The 17,401-nt window shown below is 43.6% G+C and overlaps 1 long non-coding RNA gene across 2 annotated transcripts; it reads left to right on the top strand.

Annotated features, from left to right (window-relative positions):
- Nucleotides 1–2,189: 2,189 nt before the first annotated feature.
- On the top strand, nt 2,190–15,958 carry LOC108705517. Of its 2 annotated transcripts, none has more exons than XR_005962758.1 (2): nt 2,190–2,279; nt 15,563–15,958. It is a non-coding gene; the product is annotated as an uncharacterized LOC108705517 (long non-coding RNA). The 2 variants fall into 2 exon arrangements; XR_001933800.2 differs by lacking the exon at nt 2,190–2,279 and adding an exon at nt 13,724–13,939.
- Nucleotides 15,959–17,401: the final 1,443 nt, after the last annotated feature.

Below are 17,401 nucleotides of genomic sequence, written 5' to 3'. Positions count from 1 at the left end.
TTCCCAAATTGATTCTATTTCCAGTTCTGCATGTCCGATGATCTCAAGCTGTTCTGTGGGCCGGGCAGAAACACCCACACTTAATAGAAATAGACAAGAGCATATGAAACCAATTTTACTGGGGGCAATTGCCTGGAGGAGATTGTTTGCTCCCCCTACACTTCTATCCTACACTCAACCTGTCTGATATTGCTTTGTATATCTGGCAACGTATTGATTGATGATAAAGAATCCCAGGGCGGAGGGAGACGGAGGCAGAAACACACATCGTGGACGGATTCTGATTACATATGAATAAATCAGACTCATCTTTATCCTGAGAAGGAGAGGTTATTAAATATGAATCTGGAGAAATTCCCCAATTCCTCTCCTACAGTAACTCAATTCCTTGCAGTTAGTCTCACAGGTAGGTACCGCAGGCTCATAAATATAGATTCCCTCTGGCGGATAGCAATCCATACATCATTATAGCTATAAGAAAAACAAATCCCTTCTCTCCGCAGCCGGGGCACTATCAGCATCTGTAATCAGATTTATATTTTTATTTATCTTTCCAATGCAGCGAGTACTGGGAATGGCCTGTTTGTTTGGATATTGCCTTCCTACCCCCCTCATTATCTTTGTATGAGAAGCAACAACCCCGGGAATAAATGCACATAATGGTAACTTCGGGATCTGGGCTCTTATTAATTGAAATCCCACAGCCCGACATACAGGAGTGTTGATCATGAGGATCCAATGTCTCCGTGTACAAAGAATCCATCTCCCAAGACAAATAACCAGCCATATATAATTATATTGTAACACCGATGATTCCCAAAATAAACAAGCGTCAATAAATTAGTAGTCCATGTACCCCCCAATGGTGGTGCCACTGGGTGCTGCATTTCTTGAAACTCTCCAAATTTAATACCCGTCTGACCATTATTGGAAACCCAATATATTCTCACTATTGGCTTGATGAAGGGCCCAGAGGGGTCCGAAACGTTGGCTTGTTTGTGAAATACTTATGGGCTAAATAAATCACTTATTTTCACGCAGCAACTATTTTTGATGTGCATCTATATTGGCCTTATTTAGTGATGGGTGAATAAATTCACTAGGAATGGATTTGCGGTGAATTTACGCGTTTCGCCGCCTGTGAAAATTCCATCGGCGGAAGTCCGCACCTGAAAATTGTCGCTCGTCAAAATTATTCGGACGTCCATTGACTTTAATGCATTGGGACAAAATAGTCAAGCATGGAAAAATTGTTGATTGCATCAAAATTGACGCGGATCAAATTTATTTTGACGCCTATTAACTTCAATGTGTTTCACTAATTATCGCCGTTTCGTGAATTATGGAACGGGACAGATTTGCCCATCATTACCCTAAGCAGCAGATTTATCAAGGGTTAAATTTCAAAAAAACTCCCATCACCTCGAAATTCGAATAAAAAAAGACCAACCGAAATGTATTAAAAAAATTCAAATATTTTAACTTCAGGTGAATAGGCTGTATTCGATCGTTCGATTCTAATTCAGATCGTATTCGATTGCATTTGAATCGAAGTATTTTCCAAAGTCCAACAAATGACTCCTAATAAGTTCTAGGAGGTCCCCCATAGGCTTAAATAGCAATTCGGCAGGTTTTAGATGGCGAATAATCGAAGTCGAATCTTTAAAGAGACAGAACATGATAAATTTAGATACTTGAAGTTTTCACATTTTTTTTAAATTCGATTCGAATTTGTACTGTTCCGTAATTGAAGTACACTAAAATTAGCTCAAAATTGGAATTTAAAAATTAAAATTTTAATTTCGACCCTTGATAAATGTGCCACTTATTGTGTTCTGGAGACCAATTTACTCTCTATGGGGAATCAGCAGTGCAGGGGAACATTTTACCCACAATGCAGCATCCCCCCTTAAATTCCAGTGCAATTTCATCCATCTCAAATAGCCCAGGGTGCACCAATAGAGTTGCAAAAGTAATGGCTGCAAGTTGTGATGGTGACAATTTTCTCTGTATTTGTTCTTGAATGTCGTCACATTCAGTGTGTGGTTTTAAAGGGGTGGTTCACCTTTAAATTAATTTTTAATATGTTATATAATGGCCAATACTAAGCAACTTTTCAGTTGATCTTCATTATTTATTTTTTATAGTTTTTGAATTATTTGCCTTCTACTTCTGACTCTTTCCAGCTTTCCAGTGGGGGTCACCGACCCCGTCTAAAAGAAAAATGCTCGGTAAGGCCAGGGTCGGACTGGGCTGGAGGAACACCGGGAAACAAACAAGTGAGTACTTGCATATACTAGGGGCATGTATGGGGCCCGTACCTTTTTGCCCTCCCTTAAATTTGGATTAAACTTTATTTGGGCACCCATGGGATACAGTAATAAGTAGGTTGGGATTTTCTTGAATCAAAAATTCAAAAATATATTCCCAGTCAATTCTCAAAGTTAAAAAATCACTTTTTATTCATCATAAATATTAAAAAGAAGGCATACAGACCAATTGATGCTCCGCCTTACGCGTTTCGCACCCACAGGCACTTATTCATAGGCATTACTGTTACATTTGGTCACAAAATTTATTGATGATTGATTAAATTTTGTGACCAAATGTAACAACAGTAATGCCTATGAATAAGTGCCTGTGGGTGCGAAACGCGTAAGGCGGAGCATCAATTGGTCTGTATGCCTACTTTTTAATATTTATGATGAATAAAAAGTGATTTCTTAACTTTGAGAATTGACTGGGAATATATTTTTGAATTTTTGATTTGAGTGCCCTTTGGAGTTGGGGGCTATATTCCAGCATTTTTGGCCCTGTATAGATTGCAGCAGTTGAGTAGTAAGTTTTTTGGGATTTTCTTGACCCACAAACAGTGTTAACATTGGGGGGTCTGGGTCCACTGGGGGCTGCAACATCTAGGACCCCACCCCCGACACCCCATGGACCCCAAATCCCCCTCTGTCCCCCCTTTCTCCCCCTCCAAAGCTTACCTTTTTAGCACCTTACTTTTTCACGTGATGGAGGGGGGGAGGTCAGGAAGAAGGAAGGCTCTGCCAGGTACAGGGAGCGGTTCTGGGCCGGTGGGGGGTCCACTAGGGCTTAGGGCCCATCTGAATTTTTCCTGGTGTACCAATTTCCCAGTCTGACCCTGCCCACAACCACCCTAACTTGACCCATTCCAACCCTGGACAAGGTTGGGGGGAGACTTGACAACCTGAGCCCGTCCTTCCCAAAAGTATCTCACCAGTTATAGGGATGGGGGGTATTGAGGTGCCCCATAAGGATATTCTCCCTTTGCAACTGGTCTGGAATGAAGTCCATCAGACTACAAAATGTCAACGATATCCCTATTGGTTTCATGAAATCAAGAGAAGTTTGCGACTTTGCTAAACTATAACTGATTTGACTGAAGGAGAAAGCGATACTTTTTTTAAGGGCCCATTACCGTTCCACTCGCACTTTATGAAACATTGGCGAGGGCCTGTTTAACGGGTGTTGTTAAGTGAGGAGTACGGCCACGAGCGACTGCCTTTCCCTGAGCCCAGTTCCCTTTGTTATGAGCCGGTTAAGAGGCTGCATTATCTGGAAATGCCGCAGTAATTCTTACCCGGTGATGGGAGCCATAAAGATGACAATAAGGACTTTATTTAATCTCTCCGATGACAAAGTGCCCTGCGCCTTGGCACGTCTCCGTATAATGACTGGCAACAAAACGACAAGGAAATGGAATTTGTAAGATAAAAGTTTGTCTTAATCCTTCCAAGTCCAAGTCGCGAACTTTAACTGCCGAAATATTTGCGCTTTCCAATTAATTTGGTCTCTCTGACCCGATATTAATGTCGCTCTTTATGTCTCGAGGCTGACGCATCCCTATTGGGATAAAATAATGTGGTTCTGGGTCTCTCTCTCCCTCTGACATTTCTTGTTTGTTTAATTCATCATTTCAAAGTATTTTTCCATTTCTAAGCGCGGCACGAGAGTGGCATTATCTCCCGCAATCCTGAAACGGGTGCTGGCGTTTAATCAGCATCTCCCTGGCAGAGACCCAGCGCTCCGTCACACTGATGAGATGGATTTTATCTCCGACTCCAGTCACCTTTCTGCCAAATATATAATTTTAGGACTTATCATTCCATGTTATAAGGCTCTATATAATCCCGGGTGCTTGAAACAAAAGCCTTTTTATTATTTAGACATACACTCCCTACGAACATTTATTTCTATGGGAAAAAGAATGAAATAAAATACAATGAATCGACTTAGTTCAACTGAAATTCTGCAATATAAATATATATTATTAGTTTATAGTGATAATGGGTTACTGTCTGCTCTCTCATTTCTCTACAGAAATAGGGATTAGTAGCACTAGATAGGTACCTAATATATAGAGACAAGAGGAAAGTGTTGGAAGGGTTACTGTCTGCTCTCTCTCATTTCCCTACAGAAATAGGGATTGGTAGCACTAGATAGGTACCTAATATATAGAGACAAGAGGAAAGTGTTGGAAGGGTTACTGTCTGCTCTCTCTCATTTCCCTACAGAAATAGGGATTGGTAGCACTAGATAGGTACCTAATATATAGAGACAAGAGGAGAGTGTTGGAAGGGTTACTGTCTGCTCTCATTTCCCTACAGAAATAGGGATTGGTAGCACTAGATAGGTACCTAATATATAGAGACAAGAGGAAAGTGTTGGAAGGGTTACTGTCTGCTCTCTCTCATTTCCCTACAGAAATAGGGATTGGTAACACTAGATAGGTACCTAATATATAGAGATAAGAGGAAAGTGTTGGAAGGGTTACTGTCTGCTCTCTCTCATTTCCCTACAGAAATAGGGATTGGTAGCACTAGATAGGTACCTAATATATAGAGACAAGAGGAAAGTGTTGGAAGGGTTACTGTCTGCTCTCTCTCATTTCCCTACAGAAATAGGGATTGGTAGCACTAGATAGGTACCTAATATATAGAGACAAGAGGAGAGTGTTGGAAGGGTTACTGTCTGCTCTCATTTCCCTACAGAAATAGGGATTGGTAGCACTAGATAGGTACCTTATATACAGAGACAAGAGGAAAGTGTTGGAAGGGTTACTGTCTGCTCTCTCTCATTTCCCTACAGAAATAGGGATTGGTAGCACTAGATAGGTACCTAATATATAGAGACAAGAGGAAAGTGTTGGAAGGGTTACTGTCTGCTCTCTCTCATTTCCCTACAGAAATAGGGATTGGTAGCACTAGATAGGTACCTAATATATAGAGACAAGAGAAGAGTGTTGGAAGGGTTACTGCCTGCTCTCTCTCATTTCCCTACAGAAATAGGGATTGGTAGCACTAGATAGGTACCTAATATATAGAGACAAGAGGAAAGTGTTGGAAGGGTTACTGTCTGCTCTCTCTCATTTCCCTACAGAAATAGGGATTGGTAGCACTAGATAGGTACCTAATATATAGAGACAAGAGGAAAGTGTTGGAAGGGTTACTGTCTGCTCTCTCTCATTTCCCTACAGAAATAGGGATTGGTAGCACTAGATAGGTACCTAATATATAGAGACAAGAGGAGAGTGTTGGAAGGGTTACTGTCTGCTCTCATTTCCCTACAGAAATAGGGATTGGTAGCACTAGATAGGTACCTAATATATAGAGACAAGAGGAAAGTGTTGGAAGGGTTACTGTCTGCTCTCTCTCATTTCCCTACAGAAATAGGGATTGGTAACACTAGATAGGTACCTAATATATAGAGATAAGAGGAAAGTGTTGGAAGGGTTACTGTCTGCTCTCTCTCATTTCCCTACAGAAATAGGGATTGGTAGCACTAGATAGGTACCTAATATATAGAGACAAGAGGAAAGTGTTGTAAGGGTTACTGTCTGCTCTCTCTCATTTCCCTACAGAAATAGGGATTGGTAGCACTAGATAGGTACCTAATATATAGAGACAAGAGGAGAGTGTTGGAAGGGTTACTGTCTGCTCTCATTTCCCTACAGAAATAGGGATTGGTAGCACTAGATAGGTACCTTATATACAGAGACAAGAGGAAAGTGTTGGAAGGGTTACTGTCTGCTCTCTCTCATTTCCCTACAGAAATAGGGATTGGTAGCACTAGATAGGTACCTAATATATAGAGACAAGAGGAGAGTGTTGGAAGGGTTACTGTCTGCTCTCATTTCCCTACAGAAATAGGGATTGGTAACACTAGATAGGTACCTAATATATAGAGACAAGAGAAGAGTGTTGGAAGGGTTACTGCCTGCTCTCTCTCATTTCCCTACAGAAATAGGGATTAGTAGCACTAGATAGGTACCTAATATATAGAGACAAGAGAAAAGTGTTGGAAGGGTTACTGTCTGCTCTCTCTCATTTCCCTACAGAAATAGGGATTGGTAACACTAGATAGGTGCCTAATATATAGAGACAAGAGGAAAGTGTTGGAAGGGTTACTGCCTGCTCTCATTTCCCTACAGAAATAGGGATTGGTAACACTAGATAGGTACCTAATATATAGAGACAAGAGGAAAGTGTTGGAAGGGTTACTGTCTGCTCTCTCTCATTTCCCTACAGAAATAGGGATTGGTAGCACTAGATAGGTACCTAATATATAGAGACAAGAGGAAAGTGTTGGAAGGGTTACTGTCTGCTCTGCTCTCATTTCCCTACAGAAATAGGGATAGGTAACACTAGATAGGTACCTAATATATAGAGACAAGAGGAAAGTGTTGGAAGGGTTACTGTCTGCTCTCTCTCATTTCCCTACAGAAATAGGGATAGGTAACACTAGATAGGTACCTAATATATAAGGAGAGACAAGAGGAAAGTGTTGGAAGGGTTACTGTCTGCTCTCTCTCATTTCCCTACAGAAATAGGGATTGGTAACACTAGATAGGTACCTAATATATAGAGTCAAGAGGAAAGTGTTGGAAGGGTTACTGTCTGCTCTCATTTCCCTACAGAAATAGGGATTGGTAACACTAGATAGGTACCTAATATATAGAGACAAGAGGAAAGTGTTGGAAGGGTTACTGTCTGCTCTCTCTCATTTCCCTATAGAAAAAGGGATTGTTAGCACTAGATAGGTACCTAATATATAGAATTGTTTTTTATTTAAAAGATCACTTTACATTAAATAATCAATTCAATTAATTCATAAGCAGTTCACAAATCATACAACAAAACAAAAATACCAAAAAACCCCACAAACCCACTCATACACCCTCCAGCCCGCAGAGTAGTGATGGGCGAATTTGCGTCGTTTCGCTTCGCCGAAAAATTCGCGAAACGACGCAGGCATCTCGTTTTTGACGCCGGTGCCTGTTTTTTGAGGCCGGCAAATTTTTTCAGGCTAATTTTCGTGAATTTATTCACTGGCGGCGAATTGCGGAAATTCACCACAAATTTGTGCCTGGCGAATAAATTCGCCCATCACTACCGCAGAGTCCATCACTCTGTCCATTGGCAACTTTTCCATCAAACACACCAAAAGGCCAGTTTGCAAAGTGTTGAATTGTCCATACGGCCTTCCTTCCCCCACCACCAACCCAAATGAGCAAACTTCTCCTGTTTTCATCACCCAACAAAAAAAAAAACATCATACTTTTCATATTCATATCTGAATAGAATCTTCCAGGCTACAGAAAGCTGCACCTCCAGCCTATAGAAAAAGAGAGGAGCAGTATCAGTGCCCAGGGAGCCATATACATACAATAAGTACATACGTTGAGATGAGGGCATGTTCATGAAGATGAAAGAGTAAGGTTCACCCCTCGCCACAGGTTCTGATTTGATGTTGACCTCTTTATCTCAATTCCCTTCAGGAAACTCAACTGAGCCAGAGCTGCCTTCACTATATTATCTGGGGTAGCGCCCAACTGGCCAAAACATCTCCTGCACCTATGCTGCCAGATCTGGTACCGCGTGCATGCAAGTATGATGTAAATTGTCTCATGGTCCAGTGGGTGGTGTATAGTGGGAACCCCATAGGCTGAGTCTGCATAGTTCAGACTGTTCAGGAGTGGGATATTAAGAGCTGCTGCCATCTGACTATAGACATCTCTAGTCACTGGGCAACTGACAAGAAAGTGCTCTTGGGTCTCCACTTCCCCACACCCCCAGGGACAATCTTTGCTGCCAATGGTAAGATAAGTCAGGTTGCCTCAGACATAGAGTTTCCCTTGGAGTGAAAGCCAACAGTTGTCAAAGAACTTAGGGGGGAGTCTCTTGCCATTAAGAAAGTGAAGGCTTTTCTGAAGGATGTTCCCTACACAGTCTCTCACAGCAAGAGGAGCAGCAAAATAGTCTCTAATCACCCTATGATACAACTGCCTTCAGGAAAATGTGGCCAGCTCACCCACCCTGACATCCCACCACTTCAGAATCCTCAGAGCGAGAACTAGGTGTGATGGGAGGGATCCCTGTACTATCCGAAATCTCTTCATTCTACCGCCTTGAAACCATGTTCCTACAAAAGGTGATACCCAGTTCCTGATACAGACTTCCCACAGGGAATCATTTCCTTGGGCCAAGCCCCCAAAGTTAAACTTCAGAAAAAGTGACCCAAAGAAAGCCACTGGGCACAACATGCCCAAACCACCCTCCTTCCGCTGCAGGTAAGTTATCCCCCTTTTGACTGGATTCAGCCTGTGTCCCCAGAGCAACTGGAAAAACAGACTTTGGACCCTGGTGTAGAGAGATTCTGGCAATGAATACACGTACGCTACATACAAAAACAGAGGGACCAAATAGGCCTTGATGAGCTTCACCCTTTCCCTGTAGGCCAGTCTCCATCCCTTCCATCGCTGGACCTTTGTAGCAGCCCTTGCTCTGAGCTTTGCATACTTCTAAGGTCTCCCTGATAGTAAGAAGAGCCCCAAAGATGCTCTGCCCTTTCACCGTGCCAAATTGAAAGCCTGACAATAACGTGCCTGAGAACTGAATAAGTCTGTCAAAAAGTACCCTTGCGAGAATCTTCCTATCGTTATTGAGAAGGGCAATAGGCCTCCAGTTCTCAATATGCTCCGGGTCCTTACCCTTTGAAAGCAGGATCAAAGAAGAAACCCTCATGGAGGGGGGCAAGATGCCCTCTGCCAGACTGTCTCTAAAGACCTCCACGAGGACCGGGGCCAACTCCTCTTTGCAAATCTTATAAAACTCGGCTGTTAAGCCGTCCGGGCCTGGCGCCTTCTTTTTATGAAGGCTGTCAATAGCTGCTCTTACCTCGGCCTCCGTTATTTCTGCTTCCAAAGGGGAAAAGTTTCAAATTAGAGGCATCAGGCCCTGGGGTCGCCTCCAAGTAGTCAGTCAGCCAGTCCCCATCCAAAGCCTTGTTCCGGAAAAGGTCGGCATAGTAAGACCTCACAACACCCAGGATGCCCTCCCTGGTAGTCTGCAACTTACTCTGGGTGTCCTTGAGGCCTGTTACTAACTTCCTGGCCGCAGATTCTCGGTAATTCTGAAAAGGGTCCGGCGAGTGAAAACTCGCGTAATCCCTCTCCAGAACCAAAGATCTGTACCGGCTGTACTGATGCCGCCTGATCTCGGCCTTCAGCTGGTTCAGCTTTGGCCCGTTCACCCCGTCCAAAAAACAGGCCTCCAACTTCTTCCGTAGGGACAGGTATCTTTTGTATTTCTCTCCCTCCCTACGTACAGATAGCTTTCTGAAGAGATTTCGGACGACTCTTTGGCATCCTCCCACCACAATGACACAGAGTCATAAAAGTCAACCCTATCAATCTCACTCTAAAGACGCATCCTGAAGGAACGCTGAGCTGACTGCCCTGCCAGGGAATCTGCATTAAGCCTTCAAAGGCCTCTACCTCTGGCTGGGATAGAAGAAGCCCCCCATAAGAACGAGACTGTAAAGTGGTCAGAATATTCAACAGCCTGCTCACGTACATCGGTAAAGGTCTCCCCTCCCCTAACAAAGGCCATGTCTAGACGACTAGATCGCCCTGCACTGTGGTAAGTATGTCGCCCGATACAGCCACCCTTGGTAGCAATATCAACCAGGCCTGCCTGCTGGATAATATTATTAAGGAAATATCCTTCTGCCCTGTTGACTCTAGCACTTGTCCTATCTTGTGGCCTTAAAACCTGGTTAAAATCGCCAGCAAGAACCACTGGGAGAGAAGTGTGGAGGTACTGCCTCATGTCAGACAGCAGTGTATTCCTTTCCTGTGCATTGTGTGGCCCATAGATATTAATGAGGCGCATCCTCCTACCCCCAGCTGTGACATCAAGGAGCAGACACCTGCCTATCTGAATCTCAATAAGACGGTGAATGACAACATTTAATGCAGCTCTGAACAGCACCCCAACACCACCGCATGGCTCAGCCGCTATTGACCAGACAGAAGGCCCATGACACCATTCAGAAGTTGCCTTCCGAATGTCAGCCCTGGTGGTCAATCAAGTCTCCTGAAGGAAAAAAATGTCTCCATCTGATGATGAGAGACTAGAGAAGGCCAGAAATCTTGCCCTGGGCGAGCGGATGCTACAGACATTAGAGGTGTAAATCCTAACTGGTACCATAGCCATGTTGGTTTTTTAATTTGGCTTTTTTTCCTTCTCTTTCATCTTCACATACCCCCTCTCCAAACCTCTTGATCTGGACACCTGCTGGTATAGGGTCCTCATCCCCAAGAGGGACCATCTCGTCCTCTGTGGTTGGATCCATCTCAGGCTGAGAGATAACCATATAAGGCGATGCCAGGACATGTTGAACCTCTTCTAAAGAGGCCATAGTGGGTCTAACCACTTCTGAGAAGGCTTCACTACACACCACATCATCTGATATGGTCCCACCACCCATAGGTGTTGACTGTTGTAGAGAAAGTTCTTTATCTATTCTCTACAACTCTGCCTCTATTTTAGACCCCCAAGAACCATCATCATCCAAATCATCATCATCCAAATATCGATTGGATGTTTGTGGGCTGAAAGACATGATTCAAGGGGACTTCTTTCCTTCAAATTACAGACCTGCTCTCTCTCATTTCCCTACAGAAATAGGGATTGGTAGCACTAGATAGGTACCTAATATATAGAGACAAGTGGAAAGTGTTGGAAGGGTTACTGTCTGCTCTCTCTCATTTCCCTACAGAAATAGGAATTGGTAACACTAGATAGGTACCTAATATATAGAGACAAGAGGAAAGTGTTGGAAGGGTTACTGTCTGTTCTCTTTCATTTCCCTACAGAAATAGGGAATGGTAGCACTAGATAGGTACCTAATATATAAAGACAAGAGGAAAGTGTTGGAAGGGTTACTGTCTGCTCTCTCTCATTTCCCTACAGAAATAGGGATTGGTAGCACTAGATAGGTACCTAATATATAGAGACAAGAGGAAAGTGTTGGAAGGGTTACTGTCTGCTCTCTCTCATTTCCCTACAGAAATAGGGATTGGTAGCACTAGATAGGTACCTAATATATAGAGACAAGAGGAAAGTGTTGGAAGGGTTACTGTCTGCTCTCTCTCATTTCTCTAAAGAAATAGGGATTGGTAACACTAGATAGGTACCTAATATATAGAGATTTTTATTATAAAAATACACTTACATTAATTCAAACATAACTTAATATCAATAAATCAACAATGCAACAAAACCCACCCATACACCCTCCTGCCCGCAGAGTCCATCCCTCTGTCCATAGGCAACAGTCCAAACCCACCAAACCACCAATTCACAAGTCAAATTTGCAAAGTCTTGTTTTTGTCCATATGGCCTTTATACAACCCCAACACAAAAACAATATCCAAACTCCCCCACCCTCTTTCAGAAATGCATGAGTAACAAAAGAAATCATTTGCAGGACATATCTCTTCTTGTACTCTGTGCTGAGCATTGTCTCTGAAATCACCCTGAGGATAAAAGGAGAGCAGTATGAGAGAGTGGGAGACAATATATATATAACAATACAACAGTTTCCATACAGTGTATAACAAGATGGCAAGTTTATGAAGGAGGAAGGTGCCCCATTGCCATCGCTTTCCATTAGCCACAGACCTTCTTATCTCATTTTACTTCAGGAAACTCAACTGAGCCAGAGTTGTCCTAACAATGTTATCAGGAGAAGCACCAGAATAGCCAAATGATCTCCTGCACCTCTGCTGCCAGATCTGGTACCGCGTTCAGGCAATGATAATGTAAAGGGTCTCACGGTCCAGTAGATGTTGCCTGGCAGAAACCCCATAGGCTGACTCTGTATAGGACAATTGTTTGATATGGGAACTTTAAGAGCTGCTGCTAAATGACCATACACATCTCTAGTCACTGGGCAACTAACCAGAAAGTGACCCTGGGTCGCAGGGGTGATCCTGGCCCCTCCGCTGCCTGAGGCAGTAGCAGTTGCTGCTGCCCCTCCTTCCCCAGAAATTTGCTCTTAAAGTACCAGGAGCAGCATTTTTGCTGCCCCTGGTACCTAGTGGGGCGACAGCCTCAACTCGCCTCATTGGCGAAGCACCCCTGCTGGGTCGCTGTGAGTAGGGATGGGCGAATTTTTTCGCCTCGTTTCGTCCATAGACTTGTATGGCGGTGTGCGTCAAAAAAAAAGATGTGCGTCAAAACAATTTCGCCGCGCGACAATTTTTTTGACGCCCATAGACTTTAATGGGCGTCTAAGTCATTTCGCGGTGGCGATTTTTTGGCGAAGCGAAACGGGTCAGATTCACCCATCCCTAACTGCGAGCACTCGCTTCTCCAAGCACCGCTACAGACACGCCATCATTCACACCAGACTCATCTCCATGCACCACCCCAGACACGCCACTCACAGCTGACTGATTGGACAATATTTCTATTGCTGGAATAACATCATCTTGTGGCCTCTGGCTCTGTGATAGTTCTTGCTGTTTGGCTACTGGTCACAATGGAGGAAATTCTTAGGCTGAAGCTCTTTAGGGCTACAGGATTTTTAAATTCCCCTTCTGTATCAGATGAGGCAGAACAGAACAGATGGGCTTCTGGGTGCGATAGGGAACCTGCTGCTTGAGAGACTTTTGCATCTTTTCAAATCTCTCCATGTTTTCAAAACGTTCCCTCCAGGGCCCCACTTTAGTCAGTAACCTCTCAATAGACACTTCCACCTCAAACAGTTCCCCTTTAAGTGTGATCATGTCCAACTCAAGTCTTCCTCTTTTGTTCTTATTTGTAGCTCTGATCAGCTTTTGTTGTGCCACAATTTCTGCCTCTTTTTTCTTTTTGTCACTATAGGCTTGTGTCAGCTGCTTAATGATAGTTGGAATATCCTCAGGACAGGGCACTGGGGGGCTCTCTGCAGTAGGGGAGTTGGGGGGCTGTTTTGCACGTACCACAAGAGCTGCAGACTGTGTCAGACTGGGACACCAGGGGCCCACCCAAAAACCTTGGACCAGGGGCCCAGTCTCATTACTATTATTCTTTGTCTCCTCACAAAACCTCTATTTTCCTAGCCTTTTTACATACTATAATTGATTATTGCATCTATTTAGCCTTTTTTCTCTCATAGAAATAGGAAATGACCATGAAATAAGCCAAATGTTTAGCAGCACAAGGGCCCACTGACTCCTGGTCCCACCGGGACTTTTTCTGGTATTCTGGTGGGTCAGTCCGACACTGGCTCCAGATGCACCTGAGGCAGAAGCTGAGATTCATCATCAGATATGTCAGTGTTACAGGCAGGATCAGGTGCAGATTTGGCAGCTACAGGGTTAATTGCAGGACTGGGTGCAGGTGTGTCGTTACCTGCTGAATCCTGAGGTTGAGTCTCCCCAGTAAGAGAAAGCTCAGCAGCAGCAACAACAAGGATCCTGCCAGTTTGACTCACAGCTGCAGCTTTTCCTTCCCAAATGCACTTTCCCTTGTTGCACAGACATCATGGGGAGTTTCTGGCACAACATCACAATCAGAGGCAATTATCTGGCTACCTGAGTCACGGCTTACAGGGGATGCTGGGAGATGTAGTTTCCTCACAGGTGACTGTGACACTTGCTTTTTCCCACACAATGTGCCTTTTGCCTTCACAGTCCCTTCTCCCCTCACTGCAGTGACATCAGGTAAAGCAGCCACAGAGGCAGAACGCTGGAGTTTCTTACATTTATCAGAAGAAGATTTATTACTCACAGTTTTTCCAACAGATCTTAAAGTGCGAGTTTTCTCCTTCTCCTCAGCTGCCCCAGGGGTCAGATCTAGGGTTGCCACCTTTTCTGGAAAAAAATACCGGCTTTCCTATATATTTATTTTTTTTCCCCTATTAATAACATTGGGATCAACCATCATTTTACTTTTTTGGAAGTAAAAAAAATGGAAAAAAAAAATTTTCCCGCACGTAGCACAGCAATTTTTTGACCACACCCCTTTCTGTGGCCACACCCCCTAATTACCATGTTTGTTTTACAAAATTTGTCAGGTTATGAAAGTTTGAAAATATTTCTCCTTATCTAAACTGTGTTTTTGTGTCTCAAAATTGTTACAAAGTATCTTATTTGCACCTGTTAGCTGTTCTGGGCTCTCTGCTAAAAGCCAATTAAGTGAGAAACTTTGTTTCTTTTTCTGGCTGTTCAGTGCAGAGAAAAGAGGGACTTTCCAGTACAAATGAGGGACTGTGGGTTGAGCTCTCAAAAGAGGGACTGTCCCTCCGAAAAAGGGACAGTTACGTCCAGATGGCAACCCTAGTCAGATCAGCTGCACCTCTTTGTCTCTGCCTTGTCCTCTCACTCCTCCTCACTTCTGCACCGTCACCTCCAGCTTCAGGCTTTGTGCTCCCCTTGCTTCTCCCCTCTGAGTTCTGCCAGGCAGGTTGCAGGGCCTGGGGCTCCATGTTCTTCTCACCTGCCTGGGCTTCCACTGCACCACAATGTCTGTGGGATCCAGCTGGGGACTCCTCCATACTCACTGCCTGGGAAGCTCCCCCAGCAGCTGACAGTTGTTCCACAGATTCAAACTCTGAGATGTTAGAGCTTGAATCAGGCTGCAAACTTTCCTCCAGGCTAGGCCCCAAAGCCTGGGCCTGGAGTACTGAAGGTGGCTGCCCAGAGCTACAAGATCCTGGGCTTATGCTGGTCATGCAGAGAGATCAGATTACACACCTGCTCTCTCTCATTTCCCGACAGAAATAGGGGTTAGTTGCACTAGATATGTGTCTTATTTAGCTAGTGATTCCAGTGTGTCTCTCTAGCTATAATAATTTATAACATATATTTACAGGACAGTGAATGCCACTGACTACAGTATATTCTGTAGCAACTTTGTAGATCCCATTAACCTGAGAAGCTCATTGGGCAGTGACCTTCCCTTCCCGCTGCACCATCAGAATAACCTTCCCCTCCCAACTGAATTGCACTCATGAATTATTTAGGGAACCTCCGGCGGGGGGGGGGAGCTGGTTATAAACCAACAGCGTCGCTGGAATGGGGACATTGTTATGACTTAGATGACAAATGATTGTGTGCAGAGTCTGGGAATATTCAGTCTGTCTGTCTGTCTAATTGATTCCTCATTATTCCCAATTCATGCATTAATTATGTTGTTTATCACTGCTCTTTTTCCCCCCCAGCTCAGTCATATAAATGAGTTAATAGTGAGCTATTTTATTTCAGACTCTCCAGTGGAAGGGGTGCTGTTCCATTAGGACAGGGTGTTCCAGACTCACAGACACATTCAGCTTTGGAGAAGGAAATAATTCAGCGCCGGTGTTGGTTTCGGTTGGAAGCAGAAGCGCAGGCGAGTGGCACGGAGCTATGAAATCTTGTTTAACTGAGTGTAATTCCAACAAGGACAAGAGAGAAAGTGAAATTGAGTAGATATATTTGCTCTTCTCACCTCTCCTAGAATAACATTTTCACAGTGATCATGTCTTTCCTTTCTGTTTTGCCCCGAGCATGAAACACTTAATCTCCCAAGTCTGTCACTGCTCCAATACACTTTATTTACAGCTCTGCTCACATCCAGATCTATAGCACTTACACCAAAATAAATTGCTCTGTTCAGACAGATTTCACTTGTATTATTTACTGCCACTCCCAGCCGAAAACTCCAATCTGCTCAGTCCTGAAACTCCTGTGATTTATCCTGTAAATGTCCCCAGTTTTACATCCTCCCCCTGTAAACTTCTTCCTACCCCGACACTCCAAATATATTCCAGACAGCTGGGCTAACACTCCACTGAGCCTTATACATATTGTGGCCCCACAGGCACCTGTTGTTGGATGGAGATTATACGACTGACTGACGAATATAAGATTTTGTAACATGGCAAGAATGTCACAGAAGGACAAAGGTGGAGGCAGTAGGGAAAGATAATTACATTAGGGCAAATGACGACAATAGGGAAAATGGTGACATTTATATTGTGGCAGAACCTCTCCTCTAATATCCTTATCATTTACAGAAGGGGGTACAGTATCCCTTATAATACATGAGTGATACTCAGAGTTCCCTGTATAACTCAGCCTGCATCCTTGTGTCTTTATATGGTCACAGAACAACCCCTCAGTGACTTCTAATATCCTTATCATTTACAGTAGGGGGTACATTATCCCTTATAATACATGAGTGATACTCAGAGTTCCCTGTATAACTCAGCCTGCAGCCTTGTGCCTTTATATGGTCACAGAACAACCCCTCAGTGACTTCTAATATCCTTATCATTTACAGTAGGGGGTACATTATCCCTTATAATACATGAGTGATACTCAGAGTTCCCTGTATAACTCAGCCTGTAGCCTTGTGCCTTTATATGGTCACAGAACAACCCCTCAGTGACTTCTAATATCCTTATCATTTACAGTAGGGGGTACATTATCCCTTATAATACATGAGTGATACTCAGAGTTCCCTGTATAACTCAGCCTGCAGCCTTGTTTCTTTATATGGTCACAGAACCCCTCAGTGACTTCAAATATCCTTATCATTTACAGTAGGGGGTACATTATCCCTTATAATACATGAGTGATACTCAGAGTTCCCTGTATAACTCAGCCTGCAGCCTTGTTTCTTTATATGGTCACAGAACCCCTCAGTGACTTCAAATATCCTTATCATTTACAGTAGGGGGTACATTATCCCTTATAATACATGAGTGATACTCATAGTTCCCTGTATAACTCAGCCTGCAGCCTTGTTTCTTTATATGGTCACAGAACAACCCCTCAGTGACTTCAAATATCCTTATCATTTACAGTAGGGGGTACATTATCCCTTATAATACACGAGTGATACTCAGAGTTCCCTGTATAACTCAGCCAGCAGACTTATGTCTTTATACGGTCACAGAACAACCCCTCAGTGACTTCAAATATCCTTATCATTTACAGTAGGGGGTACATTATCCCTTATAATACATGAGTGATACTCAGAGTTCCCTGTATAACTCAGCCTGCAGCCTTGTTTCTTTATATGGTCACAGAACAACCCCTCAGTGACTTCAAATATCCTTA

This window comes from Xenopus laevis, chromosome 1L, assembly GCF_017654675.1.
Source record: "Xenopus laevis strain J_2021 chromosome 1L, Xenopus_laevis_v10.1, whole genome shotgun sequence".
NCBI lineage: Eukaryota > Metazoa > Chordata > Amphibia > Anura > Pipidae > Xenopus > Xenopus laevis.
The sequence above is the reverse complement of the archived record's forward strand: the minus strand, read 5'-3'. Positions and strand labels throughout refer to the sequence as shown.